General features: G+C 36.5%; 1 pseudogene; it reads right to left on the bottom strand.

Moving 5' to 3' along the window:
* Window positions 1-563: 563 nt before the first annotated feature.
* Window positions 564-14957, bottom strand: LOC127839485 (insulin-like growth factor-binding protein complex acid labile subunit; annotated as a pseudogene).
* Window positions 14958-15320: the final 363 nt, after the last annotated feature.

Here is a 15320-nt window from a genome sequence, read left to right as displayed (position 1 = left end):
ACCGACATACTCTTCAAGATTCTTCTCATATAATGCCTTAAAGGGGCCTTTTCACAGATTTTGGCATTTTTTAACTTATTCATTAAATTCTTTATATTGATAAATGTAAACATTGGATCGTAAAAGCTCCAGTAAAAAATCAATAATAAAATTAAAAAAAGGAAAAGAACATTGCCCGGAGCAGGTTTCGAACCAGTGACCCCTGGAGTCCTGCCAGAGTCCTGAAGTAAAAACGCTTTAGCCTACTGAGCTATTCCGCCGAGTATACATACTTAACGTATTTTATACCTTATATAAGCAATCTTCGTAGTTTCACAAAATGTAACGACAAAAACAGAACTCTCCAAATTATTCAATCGTTTCGCGTTGCAACGCTTTATAATTTTTAGGTTTTAAAATCGTCAAAAGATGCATATAATGGCTATATTAGACCATGGTAAATGTTCAGTATTACTGTTTCCTCACAAATATCATAACTAAAATGAAAATTTGCGAATCTGAAACAAGTTTTTTCAATTTTGTCAATTTACCAAAGCGTGAAAAGATCCCTTTAATTGTCAGGTTCAGCTCGAACAGGTTTGCAGATAGTTCTTGCTCAGAACCACTATGACCTTCCGGCTTGCCGTGATACCCTCGTACATCTACCCCACGGCAACCGAACCTGGCATGAATGCTTTATTTTATTTTGTGCTTCCAATAAGCCATTTTAAACACAATTATTTCAGCTCGATTGCATTGAAATCGTCATGCTTATCAAGACATCATCATCATGTTCGTTTTCTGGACAAAATCATTAGTTGGGGTCTTAACCAAACCATTCGAATACTTAAGAATAAAGAATAGTTTTATACTAAAAAAATACCTGCAATTTTGCATATATACATGCTTACATTCGTGCTCATAACATTAGCATCTTGTCATAAATGAAGAATTGAGTAATAACGTGTGTTAACCTTATGGCCAGACTTAACTTTCAAGTAGTTTTGAAAAATTGTAGTTTTTAGAATATTCATTATTTTTAGACTAAGAATTGGTTGGTAAATACATGTCCAAGGCAAGATATAAAGAACTATGTTTTAAATTAAGAAATCTGCTATTAAGCAATAACACAGAAATTCTGTTGAGCATTGACTTCTATTTTTATTTAGTTACTAGCCTCGAATTCGCAATACAATTCTTAAAATCCACACTTTCTCAATCTCATTTTGACGCATGCGTAAGGTAGAAGGCAAATGAAATTGCTACAAATAGTTAACCTTTACTTAACGAGACCTTCACACGGATTTGCCAAAAACAAAAAAAGACTGCAATACATTTATATTAAACACGTTTGCAAAACTAGTTTAATATGTGAACAAGTATTTATAACATTATCGAATATCGTCTATGTTTCACTATGATTCACTGAATGACATAAGCGGCTGGTTTTTCCAAGCAGCCGGGCCATTGCAGGTATAGGTTAAATTATTTGTTAGCTGGACACTAGTGTGGTCTATCCAGTCACGGAACCATCGCAAGTCGCAGTCGCACATAAAAGGGTTTCAAGTCAAATTCATTGACCTAAGCGACGCGCTGAGTTCTCGGAGACTTTCGTCCTGCAGATTCGCAACGACATTTACGAGACATCGAATATGACAAGTTTGGGCGTTGTCCGAAATAGAGTAGAGCCCAATCTCTGAGTATGTTTCGACTAACATTTAGTACTTCTAGCGATTCCAGACTTTGAAACGTTGGGCCGGGAATATGCGTAATGCTGTTTTCCATCAGGTAAAGTTGCTTTAGATTGGTATGGGTAGCAAACAATGATCCACCATAGTTCTCGGCTATCAACCCACCAAGATTGTTCCTTTCCAGGTGGACTTCGTTCAATGACGTCATGTACTTAAAAAAAGTCCGGCTGTAGATAAATACAATTGTTATCGGCAAGATTTATGTATTGCAATGACCCCTGCGAGGAAAACCTCCGTACGGATTGCTGGATGTTGGCGAGGTTATTTTTAGCCATGTCAAGCCCTTTAAATGACTTCAGCGAGTCAAAGGTCTTTCCCGGAATGGTCGCTATAACGTTGTGATAAAGATTAAGGCGTTCCAATTTCAGAAGACCCATAAAAGAGCCTTGTGTAAGGGTCTGTATAGATTTGTACCGTATGTAAAGCTCTTGTAGATAGGCGAGATTGCCGAATATACCGTCCGGAATTGCTGTTATTTGGTTGTCGTCCATGTACAGCTTAGTAAGACGACTCGGTAAATTCCGTGGGATGTCCGTAAGTTTGTTCTTCTCCAGATTCAGTACGTTTAAGCTGCCCAGGCCATTCAACGAAGCCACGTCGATTATTTGGAGCTGACAATTAGACAGATCGAGTTCTATAAGCCTGTTGAGACCGTAGAAAACGTTGTTTTCAATTGATTGACTCTTAATGTACGACAAATTTAATGAGGTGATAGTGGTGTTGCTTAGCAACGAAAACGTATCCTGCATTAGGATACCATTAAGTTTGATATCCGACAGAACAATGGAGGCAAGTTTCTTTCCCGCTAGACTTCCCATAAGAGCTCGCAGGTCGGCTCCGTCCGGATATGGCTGAAAACTCCCGCCGATGCCGTCGTTATCTTGTTCCGCGATTAGTACAGTGTCGACAACGAACGGTTTTGCAACGCTTGATACGTCTCGTTAGCAGTTCTACGATGTTGTTTTTGCTAATTACGATGTAACTCATGGACGTGCAATTTAAGAACGTCTCCGGAAACGTCGCGTTTTCTCGATTTCCTTCTAGTACAGGGGGAGTAGAGGGATTCCAGAGATTTGCACCCATTTAACGAACCTGAAAATATACAAACCAAAGGAAGATTAAATAAGATTATGGCATTATTAATGATAATGTACTTATAAAGACTGTTTGTAGGGTAAGGTGACATCTCATATACGGTGAGTTGGTGATACAGACGAAAACGTAGTGGAGAAAATATTTCATTACACCTTCTAATGTACGGACAATTAACCATAAAATGCTTAAAACGCATCAATTGAATAATTTTCTTCACAAACAAGTTTCGGCTGTATTTATGTAGTTGAAATCTTGTACAGGCTGCACACAACATGTTTAGCCTCATGTGCGAATTTTACAGGAATACAGTTTATTTGAGAATCTGTATAACTGTTTTGTTGATAGTGCATGTTATATTTCATTGCTTGAAATTTAAATACGACAATTAGAGCGTATTACTTCCCTGTGTTGCTGACTTCGCAATTCGTAGACAGGCTTATTCATTGCTCTGATCGCCATATCGGCATACATTTGGAAAGAACATACGGACATCATGTTTTTTCTCAATCTAATCATTTACTAGTCTCTTTGTTTAACAATAACAAAAATAGACGAATTAGTATGTCGTAAATAACATATCATAGTTTTCCGTTCACAAGACGTATGACGTGGGGACAATATATGTACTCTTGTTAACGTGGAAACGATTAAGTACGTCATTTGAACACTAATTAACTCTGGGGAAGTGAAAATGGACTAAGGACGATGATACTGTCGAAAAAAGTCTCCGCCAAATATCAAACCATATGTGTATGTTGTAGCGGAATCCACGCAGCTTTTACAGCGGTGTTGAGGGCATACGTTTGCAGGACGTGTGACGATTTTTGCCGGTTCTTTATCCTTTAGGTTCATTATTGTTTGAGTTCATTCCTAGAATTTACATTAAAACGAAAGTACGTTTCAATTGTGCAAGCATTCGACTTTTCGGCAAGTTCCACGCAAATAGCGTGTGTATTTTGGTTTGATCATTGTATTTTCATGTACATAATTTGATGATTTAATAATACAAGTCGGTTATAAAGATGCACAATATGTATTACATAATATAGTCACAGTAATATGATTATAGGTGCTACCTAATTTACGGGCAAAAGCTTTTTAAGTTTTTTTGATAACCATGTATTTTTAATAAATATATGGACATGATTGTGTTCAAAATATTATAATTGTTGCAAAAATTAAGTAACGCATCCCAAAAAAATCAATCTTAAAACGAGTTACATGTTCTTAGCTTAAAGATCTAGCATCTTTTTTTTTCTAGCCAGGAATTTAAAGCTGGTTCGGTGGAAGCTAAAAAAACTTCAGCGTACAGTTTATATAGTATTGACATACCTGTATATAAAGTCGCGCCAGTCAAAAGTCATAAAAAGCGACATTTTAAGTTTTGGTAGCCAGAACTAGTTCGGCGGCTGTGGTATAGTGGATGGGGTGTCTGCTAACTGGCTTAGTCACTGGGACTGGGAGGTCTCTGTATTGATCCCTTAAGTGGGAGCATTCTTAAGATAACCCTAAAAACATACTATGGGTACCATTTGAGTTGAAAGTCAAGAAGACCTACAAGGTAAATAGAGAAATGTACGTCGAAGTACAATAATTGTACGTCGACATACATATATAAAATACACTTCGAAGTATATATTTGTACGTCAGAGTACAATTTGTACTTCTACATACATGTTTGTACTTCGACGTACACATTTTCTGAACAGCCAATCAAAACATTTGTCTCTTGAGCCGCTTTTCCTTCAGATTTATTCATAATAAATGTTTAAAATCTCTTTTAATTGTGGACAAAATGAATAAAAATATCAGAATGGCAAAAAAACACATAGAAGTTTCAAGTATTTAATGCCTTGAAATAGATTATATACACATTTTAAGAAGATTAAACTGTAACCTTTTTAAAATAAAAATTATTCAGCATATTGTGAGTATTTATTGATCATGCGGGGAGGAGTATCACGACTGTCCAGCGCATTACTGTGTAGGAAATTCCCGATTGTAACCAAACAGTTACCAAAGATTAACGGGATAAATAATGTATAATAACCACCCCGTTGGTCGTATTTTGTGATAAACATAACTTGCATAAGTCAGAGGTTAATTCCGCCATGCCAGGTCAATAAATACGCACACTATCTATGAGTTAGCGGTTGATAGTCGCATAATTTGGTATAAATTATAATAATAATAATGTTTAATATATATACGCACAATATGTATGAGTAAGCGATCGATGGTCGCATAATTTGGTATAAATAATAATAATGTTCAATGTTAAATATCTCTAAAAGCAACAGATGTAAGGTGTCTTCTGATTGGCTAACACTCAAGGGTCGGTGAAAATTGTACGTCGAAGTACATTTCTCGTTCTACCTAGTAGGTCTTGTAGACTTTCGACGTCATGTAACGTCGTATAGACACTAAGTAGTGGTCCTACCCAGGAAAAAGTTTGTTTCATCAAATGTCTCAATTCAACTTGACAGCTTGCTAAAGCAGTTGCATTTAGCACACATTTACTGATATAACCTAATCAAAATCATGTGATGAGTCAAAACATTTTGATTGACAAATTTGACAGGATTTTTTAAAAAATCCAATAAGTCTTAGACTGTCAAATAACACACACTACGTATTGAAAGCCATACATGGAGCTTTCGTCTGTATACCAAAGACTTCATCAGAAGAATGATTTCTACTGTTGGGAAACAATAACATCGCTAATTGTCTTCTTATTTATTATCAATGTATAATTATGTGAAACAGCATAACAACATACTTGTTTCGCAATTAAAATATTAAATAAATACAGGTATCTTGCAGGTTTCTAATTTTCTTTCGCAAACTATTGTTGAATAGTTTAAATTTAGTCGCCACTAAAAAACTAGCCAAATTGTAGCAATTCTTAAATCACAGTCTAAACTGCATACACTTAGCTCTATAGTTACAATTTGAATGCAAATATTAGAATGCATCATGTTATATCATCCATATATTTTTATTTAAACATTCAAATAACACATAACACAGTATATAAAAAAAAGGTATGTGGTATTGTGTGGAGATACAAAACACTTCACATCATTTATTTGCACATAAAATAATAGTGACAAAATGAGTAATACTAAAACACTGCCATCAACCTACAGTACAAGAATATTTACGTATATGAAATTACAAAGTGGTGTTATTTTATTACCTTTTACAAAATTAACAATGCTGGTTTTCTACTAGCCATAAAACATTTATTATGGATTAACAAGTAACAACCAATTTATTAATTACACAATAGAAAGGAAATCATATTAATTGCAATATGCATTTACTAAACAAGTTATTTGCTACTGTTTAGAATTACACTATCTTACTTAAAATGATCACAACAGGTACTTAGTGCTTTTACATACTTGTGGTAAGTTTTTCAGCATAATTGCCTTCAAATTGTTAATTTAACAACCCTTTTACATTGTTTGCACATTTGATCTTATTATACCATAGCTGATTTTTGTTTATAGATAGACAGATATAGACTTTTTCAAAGTTCTATAAAAGTTCACACATGTTCCATCCAAGTAAACCAACAGAACCAATAACGACCACCACAGATAATAGCTGTGTATATAGCTTGGAAATTTTGATAGTTCAGGAATCCCTCCTTTGTTGATTTCTGTAAACCAAAAGTTTTGCTGGATAGCATGGCCTCTTGCCTTGGCAAAACAGCTTCTAAAAACGGAAAACCAACGAATATCTTAGAATTTGATCAATAATGCAGACAATTTATAACTGTCTTGTTTTTTGTTGAATTCGAATCTGGAAGATTTTTCACGTAAGATTGTGGTACGAAAACCAACGGTATTGAATTTTGTGGTTTTAGGCCTAAACTTATTATAGTGATATGTAACCTTTCGGGAAAATAAATACGTAAAAAAATAAAGCTTAAAGACTAAAAATTTAGATCGGAATATCTTTAAATTTTGTGAATAAATGTGTTTCTGATGGATAACTACGACAACTTACCAGAATATTGCTCATGATCACACGTAAAACTTCTTCCTGAGAGCGCATGGAAAATGCGTAAGGAATTCTGACAAATAAACAGTAGGGTGTCGTTATTGGAATACCGCGAGAATACTGGAAGAATAAAGATGCCAACTTCAATGTTTAAAACAAATAATTTTAAACAAGCGTTTGTGATTTGTCAGGATAATAATAACAATAAGATATCGAAAAGATCAAGGCAAATAAATTCGACAAAAATCTGAGATTCTGCAATATATTTAAGACGGGTTATGTTCACGTAAATTGTGTTTGGTAAAGACTGTCACTATATGTAGTGAACCAGTCTTCGGCTTATACCCACTGAAGAGTATTCAGGGGAGATAATTGAGTAATGACTTAATTCTGGAACGGTTGCGAAGAAAAACAGATAATGCGAGAATATTTAGTGCAATTCGCTACACAAATATGATGTCATTGATATCATTTTTCCTGAAGTATGTATTTACATGTGATTTAGCATATGTCAAAGTGTTTTTGATTTGTTCAAGGTCATAAATAGCATCGCGAAAATATATGTCGCGTGGCAAATTTTTTTGAGACGCATCCCTATATGGTATTCTTATGTAATGTTATGGTCTAAATTTCCATATGCATGAACGGTCAACGCCCGCTTTGCGGGCTTTTGCCCGTATTATACAATTACTGTTTGAAACGGTAGGGTTGTGTTTTCATGAAATGAAATAGTAGTTTGATGTCTTTAGCAAGCGGGTCACGTGAACTATCAGTAACCAAAGTCGACCCAAGTCAACCCTAGTCGACCCAAGTCAACCCAAGTCGACCCAAGTCAACCCAAGTCGACCCAAGTCAACCCAAGTCGACCCAAGTCAATCCAAGTCAACCCAAGTGATCAAAGACATACAAGTCACACATGGCATACGAAACCGGCTTGTATAGTGATTAAACGTTCATTATTCAAATGATACAATAATTATAAATCATTAATAATGTAAATATTCATTGATTCCAGTTTAAATTGAGGAAATTGAGTATCTATTCAAACGGCTTAGAAAAGCCCAAGGAAATTCCGTGTTGAAAAATACCACTGGTGTTTGTTGCCATTGTATATATCCCGAAGAAACGGTAAACACGTTCCAAACATTGATGGCAGCGGTGGGATATATATGGATGAACTTTAGCATCCCGACCCAGAGTCACGATGGCTTCACATCAGGAACAAAGCGACTGGGGTAGGATTATAGCCGAACTTGAGCATGTCAAGCTAGAAAATGCTAGATTTAAGCTTCAAGCCGAGATCATTGGTGTTGAGAGTGAGTTTGAAAATTGGTGCGTTAAAACACAAGGAGACGACACCAGTATTGAAAGCAGTAGGTACAGTGACCCTGGCGTAGATGAAGTTTGAGAACACTGCATGGATTTTAATGTTGGGAGAGTAATCAGAGAAGAGCTGTCAGAAGACAGCGCGCTCGACTTTTCGAGTGCTTGACAGTATAACGTAAGCCGTCATGGAGAAATTGTTCATATTCAATAAGGTCAAGATAATATAGTCATGTTCTAACTGAAAGAGGACCATAATTGAAACATATTGATCGCTGATGTTTTGAAGAAGTGGTACATTATAAACGATTCTGAGTTCAGGTATATTTTTCGCAATCTATTGAACATTTGTAAAGACATAAAACAAACTACAGTGAAAACCCTCTAAACCGGATTCGCTCTATACCGGAATCATCTCTAAACCGGACAAATTGTCCGGTGCCATTTTTTCCCATATACAATCATGCGTTAAATATCTCCTCAAGGCCAGAATTGCCTCATTTATTAGCTATTACAGTAGAAGTGATGCAGATGCAATCTACCATTCTTCATATAGAAAGCCCACATTTACTTAAAAGGTTTTTTTGGGTTGTGGGGGAAGGGGCCTTTAGCCCTTATGTGGGGGAAATTTTACGCGGGATTTTCCACTTTGGGGAAAAATTGTGCGCGTGGGAATTTCCGCGGCGTTCCCCTTTTTGGGGGATTTGTTTACTTACTCTCTCATTATTACAATACATTTGTACATGTTTGCACTATATTCATTTTTTTTTCATAATTTATTACTTTTTGCAAGATTTAATTGAAATAGAATTGAAATATTATAATCATGAGACACACCTTTCTATTAATTTTTTTTAAGGGGGAATTTTTGGTTCTTAAAGGGGAAAAACCAGCCTTGTTTGGTGGGGGAAGACGCCGATATTCGGCGTCTGTTATATAAGGTAAAAAAACCCTGCTTAGGAATGGTTATCCACGCAGAAACAAGAAAAAAAGGATCTTGTTCATAAACTTTTCAGTTTAGGACTTAGCATATCATACATGTATGAAAAAGTGATGAATATATCGACAACTATGGGAAATTATATTTGTGACAGATTTCATAATGATGATGCTCTGTGTTCAGTGAAACTTCGTGGCAATATGTGTACAGTTGATAATATTGGCCACAATCCAAGCTCCACTACAGCTAAAGGATCATTGCATGGAACAGCGTTTTCTATATATCAACGCCCAGAAGCTGATAACATAGGTATGGACAGAGAAGGGATCTTTATCAATGAAAATCTGAAAAGAGACAATATAAAATCATTACCAGAAAGATGCTCAATGATACCACCTGTCATTCTTCCGAAGGAGCCAGCTGCTGTACCACTTTTTGAAGGACCATTGATGATCCATTCAGACTATTTCAGTGATGCATAAGACTTCGATTATAGGTATATCTTATAAGTAGAGCTTATAATTTATATAATATCATGCAGTATAAAAATAACATTAGCTCATATAATTTCACATATTTGCTTAATAGCCATTTCGCACACGAATACAAACATACATTTTATATCTATGTAGCACTTACCATTGCTTTGATAATGCAATTCTCGATTTGGCATCAAACTTGAGATATTCTATCTGAACATATTCATGCTTATATGTATGCTTAATTGTGCTTAAACTTGCTTATTTACAGGTGGCTCAATCGTGTACGCCAGGAGATCACAACGTTTAATACGTTCCAGTAATTAGATACCATACACCATTGGAAGTATCTGTGACTTTGGATGACCCAGGCAACTTTGACCCAGGCATAACATACCATAGCTTGCTGGGTAAGCTTGAGACTCGTTTATAAGTCCGGGTCACATGTTTTCTTTGGTAATATAAGATAGTGCATGTTTCTGGTCTCTTAGGTCAGTCTAAGCCAGGGCTATTTCTGTGACTTTGGATGCCGTTTGAGTGGGGGTGACCCAAGCGAATTTACGCATAACATACCATAGCTTGCTGGGTAGCCTAGAGGCTCATACTAGTCCGGGTAACATGTTTCCATCGGAAATATAAGTAAGTGCACGTGTCAGGTCTCGTAGGTCAACCTGAGTCTGTCAAGCTACTTATTGTCGCTTGTACTGCACAGACCGATTGTCTTCCTTGCATAACACAAAGAGGGGACACTGCAGACTCGTTGCTATAGGTGTAAGACACCCGAGGCGACCCAACACACCCAAGACACCCGAGGTGACCCAAGTCATCTCAAGTCACCCTAGGTGACCCAAGTCAACCCAAGCTGACCCAAGTCATCCCAAGTTGACTAAAGTCAACCCAAGATACCCCAAGTCGACCAAAGTCAACCCAAGTCGACCCAAGTGAACCCAAGTCGACCCAAGTCAATCCAAGTCAACCCAAATGATCAAAGACATACAAGTCACACATGGCATACGAAACCGGCTTGTAAAGTGATTAAACGTTCATCATTCAAATGATACAATAATTATAAATGTTTAATAATGTAAATATTCATTGATTCCAGTTACAGTTGAGGAAATTGAGTATCTAATCAAACGGCTAAGGAAAGCCCAAGGAAATACCACTTGTGTTTGTTGCCAATGTATATATCCCAAAGAAACGGTAAACAAGTTACAGACGTTCGTACGAAGGTACGGATGGACAAACAAACGCAATACTTAAAACGTTCATTTTTGTTGGGGCATTTTAAAAGTGTATGTAAGAATCTTCATAATATAATAAATCTCGCTATAAAGCAGTCAACAAACAGCTCTTTGTAGTTCAAATGTGTGAACATTAAACCACTCTGTTTTACATGTGGTCTCAATGTATAATGTATACATGTATGCATCACAAATCTAAATCGTTGTTCATTGGTTACTGAACAACGACAAATCGATAATAAATAATAATCATTACATCAGCTGACAAATGATTCTTACACGCATCGATGGTTGTCGATAAGGTTTGTTATTGTGTTTTAAAATTTCTAACGGACCGGACCTTAAAATCGATGTTTATGGCCGCTAATCAATGGCAAATCGAAAAGCATTTATTTTAAAACTAACATCTTCTGACGACAAGTAGCACTTACCTTTCTCGATGGTTTCGATCTGTTTCGTAGTCAGGTAAAGCGTCTGCAGAGTCGGCAGGTCGGAAAAGCAATCTTTTACCACGGAGGTCAGGTTGTTGCCCCGTACGTCAAGGTAACTGAGTCGCGTCAATTTCCGGAAACGAGAAGGCTTCGATGGCGGTCAGCTTGTTTACATTCAGGAGAAGCTTCTCCAGATTCGGCAGATACGCTAACTGGTCGGTCGACAGGCGAGTAATTGTGTTGTAGCCGAAGTAAAGCTTAACGGCCGATGAAGGAACGTTTGTGGGAAATTCGGTGAAATTTTTTCCCTCGCAGTTAACCGATGTTTTGTCCTTGCTGCAAAATCATGCCGGTAGTCCCGGGCAGCTGTCGTCTGCCTCCACTACGGCAAAAACGATCAGAGACGCAAGAATCGCCACGCGAAGATCGTGCAAACCCATTTTCTTCAAAGAAAACAGTTCATGTAGAAACTATTATACAATAACAATATATGTATTTATATGTTCTTATAGAAACCCTCTGCCAGATAGTGTATACATATGACTGAAAAGAAATTATAAAGACATATACGATCAAGACCTTGAGTTTTTATGTTCAGTAACAATGAGAGCTTGGTAACAAAAGTGACTAAATAACCGCATAGCATCGATGCGTGCAAGGGCACATAACTCAGGAACATGTAAATCACATTGTTTCTCGCACATCTAAAGTTCATGGTGATGATTAAATTTTATTTTTAATTCAATATCTGGAAAAAAATGGTCCGTCGTCTGCTCCCAAAAACTCACAACAAGGCTAAGATTAAGGTCACATAATGCAAGAACATGTTCGTCCCTGCGCGTGCAGAAAAAAATGTGTCTTGAACCTCAAACGTAAATGGTGATCACATACTTAAGTCTCAATTCAATCCCTAAAGAAATTCACAATTAATAGAAAATAGCTTAGTTCAATGGCACATATCTGATTAACGTGAGCTTGAGAAATGTGTCTTTTACATATGTAATTCATGATGATTACATATTTAACGTTTTAATTCAATCGTTTGAGAAATGTAGAAGAAGTTCGCTCAACACAATTATGAAATTTTATTCATAAATGTTAATGGTGCATAACGCATAAACTTGTGGAGCACTTAGTGTGAAATAAGTGTCTTTTCATGGTTATAATTTAAAACATAAATTCTCGTACCGTTTTTTTACGGGTCGACCAACAAACCAACCCACAACGGGACTCCCATATACCCCTTATTCAACTCTGTTTGCAGGATATACTTTAATTAAATCGAAGATTGACTTGAAACTTTGTACGATATTATTTAAAAACAAAGACTTTGACTATTCATGCATGAACAAGTGAGCCTCGTTTTGGAAAACAGGGCTTAATGCATGTGCGTAAAGTTCCGTCCTAGACTAGCATATGCAGCCCACACAGGCTTATCAGGGACACTACTTTCCGCTTAAATGGAATTTTTCATTTAAAAGGAGGCCTCTGCTAAAAGAAAATCCAGTTAAGCCGAAAGTATCGTCCCTGATAAGCCTGTGCGGACTACACATGCTAATCTGGAATGATACATAGATGCATAATCCCATTAAAGGGATCTTTTCACGCTTTGGTAAATTGACAAAATTGAAAAAAGTTTTTTCAGATTCGCAAATTTTCGTTTTAGTTATGATATTTGTGAGGAAACAGTAATACTGAACATTTACCATGGTCTAATATAGCCATTATATGCATCTTTTGACGATTTTAAAACCTAAAAATTATGAAGCGTTGCAACGCGAAACGATTGAATAATTTGGAGAGTTCTGTTTTTGTCGTTAAATTTTGTGAAACTACGAAGATTGCTTATATAAGGTATAAAATACGTCAAGTATGTGTACTCGGCGGAATAGCTCAGTAGGCTAAAGCGTTTTTACTTCAGGACTCTGGCAGGACTCCAGGGGTCACTGGTTCGAATCCTGCTCCGGGCAATGTTCTTTTCCTTTTTTTTAATTTTATTCTTAATTTTTTACTGGAGCTTTTACGATCCAATGTTTTCATTTATCAATATAAAGCATTTAATGAATAAGTTAAAAAATGCCAAAATCTGTGAAAAGGCCCCTTTAAGCTCAGTTTTGTTTCTGAAATCAATTGCAACTGCTGAAAGTGCGAAATTCAAGAGTTATAAAGGTTTTTAAGTTATTTCCATTTTAAGTAAAGCGCTGATAAAATAATCAACCATATCAATACTCATTTAATAGAAGTTAGTACCAACAATATAGACAATGACGGGCGTGGTTGTAAAAAATTATGTCATAAATACCACATTATGAAATCCGTGTTTGAATGAATGTCTGTCTCTTAAATGGGGTGTTTCACTCCGTGTATTCATCCGCCATAAAATCGTGTATCATTAACAAACTTGTATTTTGTCTAATTTAACTGAATAATGGATTATTGCAATTATTCTGTGCAGCAGTGCATTCCCAACAAACATGCATATATGGGTCCCATATGGGCTAAATCCGGGCAAGCCTGTATGGGTTTGCCCATACAGTACCCATATGGGACCCATGTACTTTATATTTTCAATTGAACTACCCTAATGTATATTGGCTTGTCCATATGGTGCCCATTTGGGACCCATATTACACATTACAGTACTGTAAGGGACGTAATTAAGCATGTGTTTAATGAAAGATGGATTGTCTTTCAAAAAAATATAAATAGCTTTTTCTGGCGCCTCGATTGCATTAAAAGAGGTATGTTATGATAATATTATATAATGAAATCGACATTTAAAAAAAAAACAAGTTTATTAAAAAACATGTTTGCGCGCGAAAGTTCTGTCTGGGCGCTCTTTCTAACGGTACTTGGAAGTTGGATGTCTGTTGAAGAAAATTGGCAGTGAAATTGCAAAAAAAGTAAGCTTTATGAACGAATTTACATGTATGTTTTCTAACGAATTTCTGGCACCATGTCTCTTTTTAGAAAAATAAATATCTAAAGGGCTGTTCCATTGTAATTACAGTTGTTAGAGCGTTGAAATGTATATGTCACATATTTTCGCGATATAATTTTATATTCAAGTCAGAAATTTCAACATTGCTTCGCAATGGCGGACAAACGAAAAGCTGCTTATTAGTATTCGTACAGAAAAGATCGTTCTAATGTCGAAGGTCATATATATTTACTATCTACCAAGGTAGTGATTCGATGCCTCACACTTCTGTAAAAAATGGGAGAGTTTTATTCTAATTTGTCCCAATTAACAGACTGTACAGACCAACGTGAAGAAACACAGCTTTCAGTTGACAATGAAAGTTCTTCACATTTTCTTCAAGATGATCACTATCATCAATACCTTTTAGTGCAAGACTCTCAGTCTTCTGTTGATGTAGATTCTTTTTCGGAAAACCCTCCTTATTTGTCAGATAGTGACAGTGATATTGATGATGACGTAGATATTGATTTTGTTCGAGAGAGAGTTTGTTTGTTTAAGATTAAATGTGCTCTGTCGCTAGAGAGATGACATTTTCTTAAATGTTTTTGTTATATGATTCTGCCGAAAAGTTTTTTATTTCCAGTAAATGTACACCGAATCCTGGCGGGCTCCTAAAATCCCATGACCGACTTCCAAGCGCATATCTGTGCCAGGCCCAGGCAACTTCCTCACAACCGATCGAGATGGCTCCAACATTAGGTCCTGTCCAACTGGGGCGCATTCCGACGGTCAGCGTGGCGCGACACTTGGACAGTATTGAGTGGCTTCAACTGACCAACGAACTATAGCGTGCTCATATAGTGCACAGAACTTTTACCGCTACCTAAGCGACAATGACTCAGCACATTTTTTCAAATGTACTCGGTTGACTACATGCATAGATTATCATCCTAGTCTTTTCGGGTAATTCCAAGTAATTGAAGGCTCAGCGTGACGGTGCCGGCACCATCCTCACAAGCGATCGATATGGGTTCAACATTAGTTTGTGTACAACTGGGGCGCATTCGGATGGACGGCGTGGTGCGGCGCTTGAAATGTTTTGATCGCTATAACTTACCACCGAACTGTTGCGTGTTCATATAGT

This window comes from Dreissena polymorpha, chromosome 7 (assembly GCF_020536995.1).
Source record: "Dreissena polymorpha isolate Duluth1 chromosome 7, UMN_Dpol_1.0, whole genome shotgun sequence".
Lineage (NCBI taxonomy): Eukaryota > Metazoa > Mollusca > Bivalvia > Myida > Dreissenidae > Dreissena > Dreissena polymorpha.
This window is presented reverse-complemented; position numbering and strand designations above follow the sequence as displayed.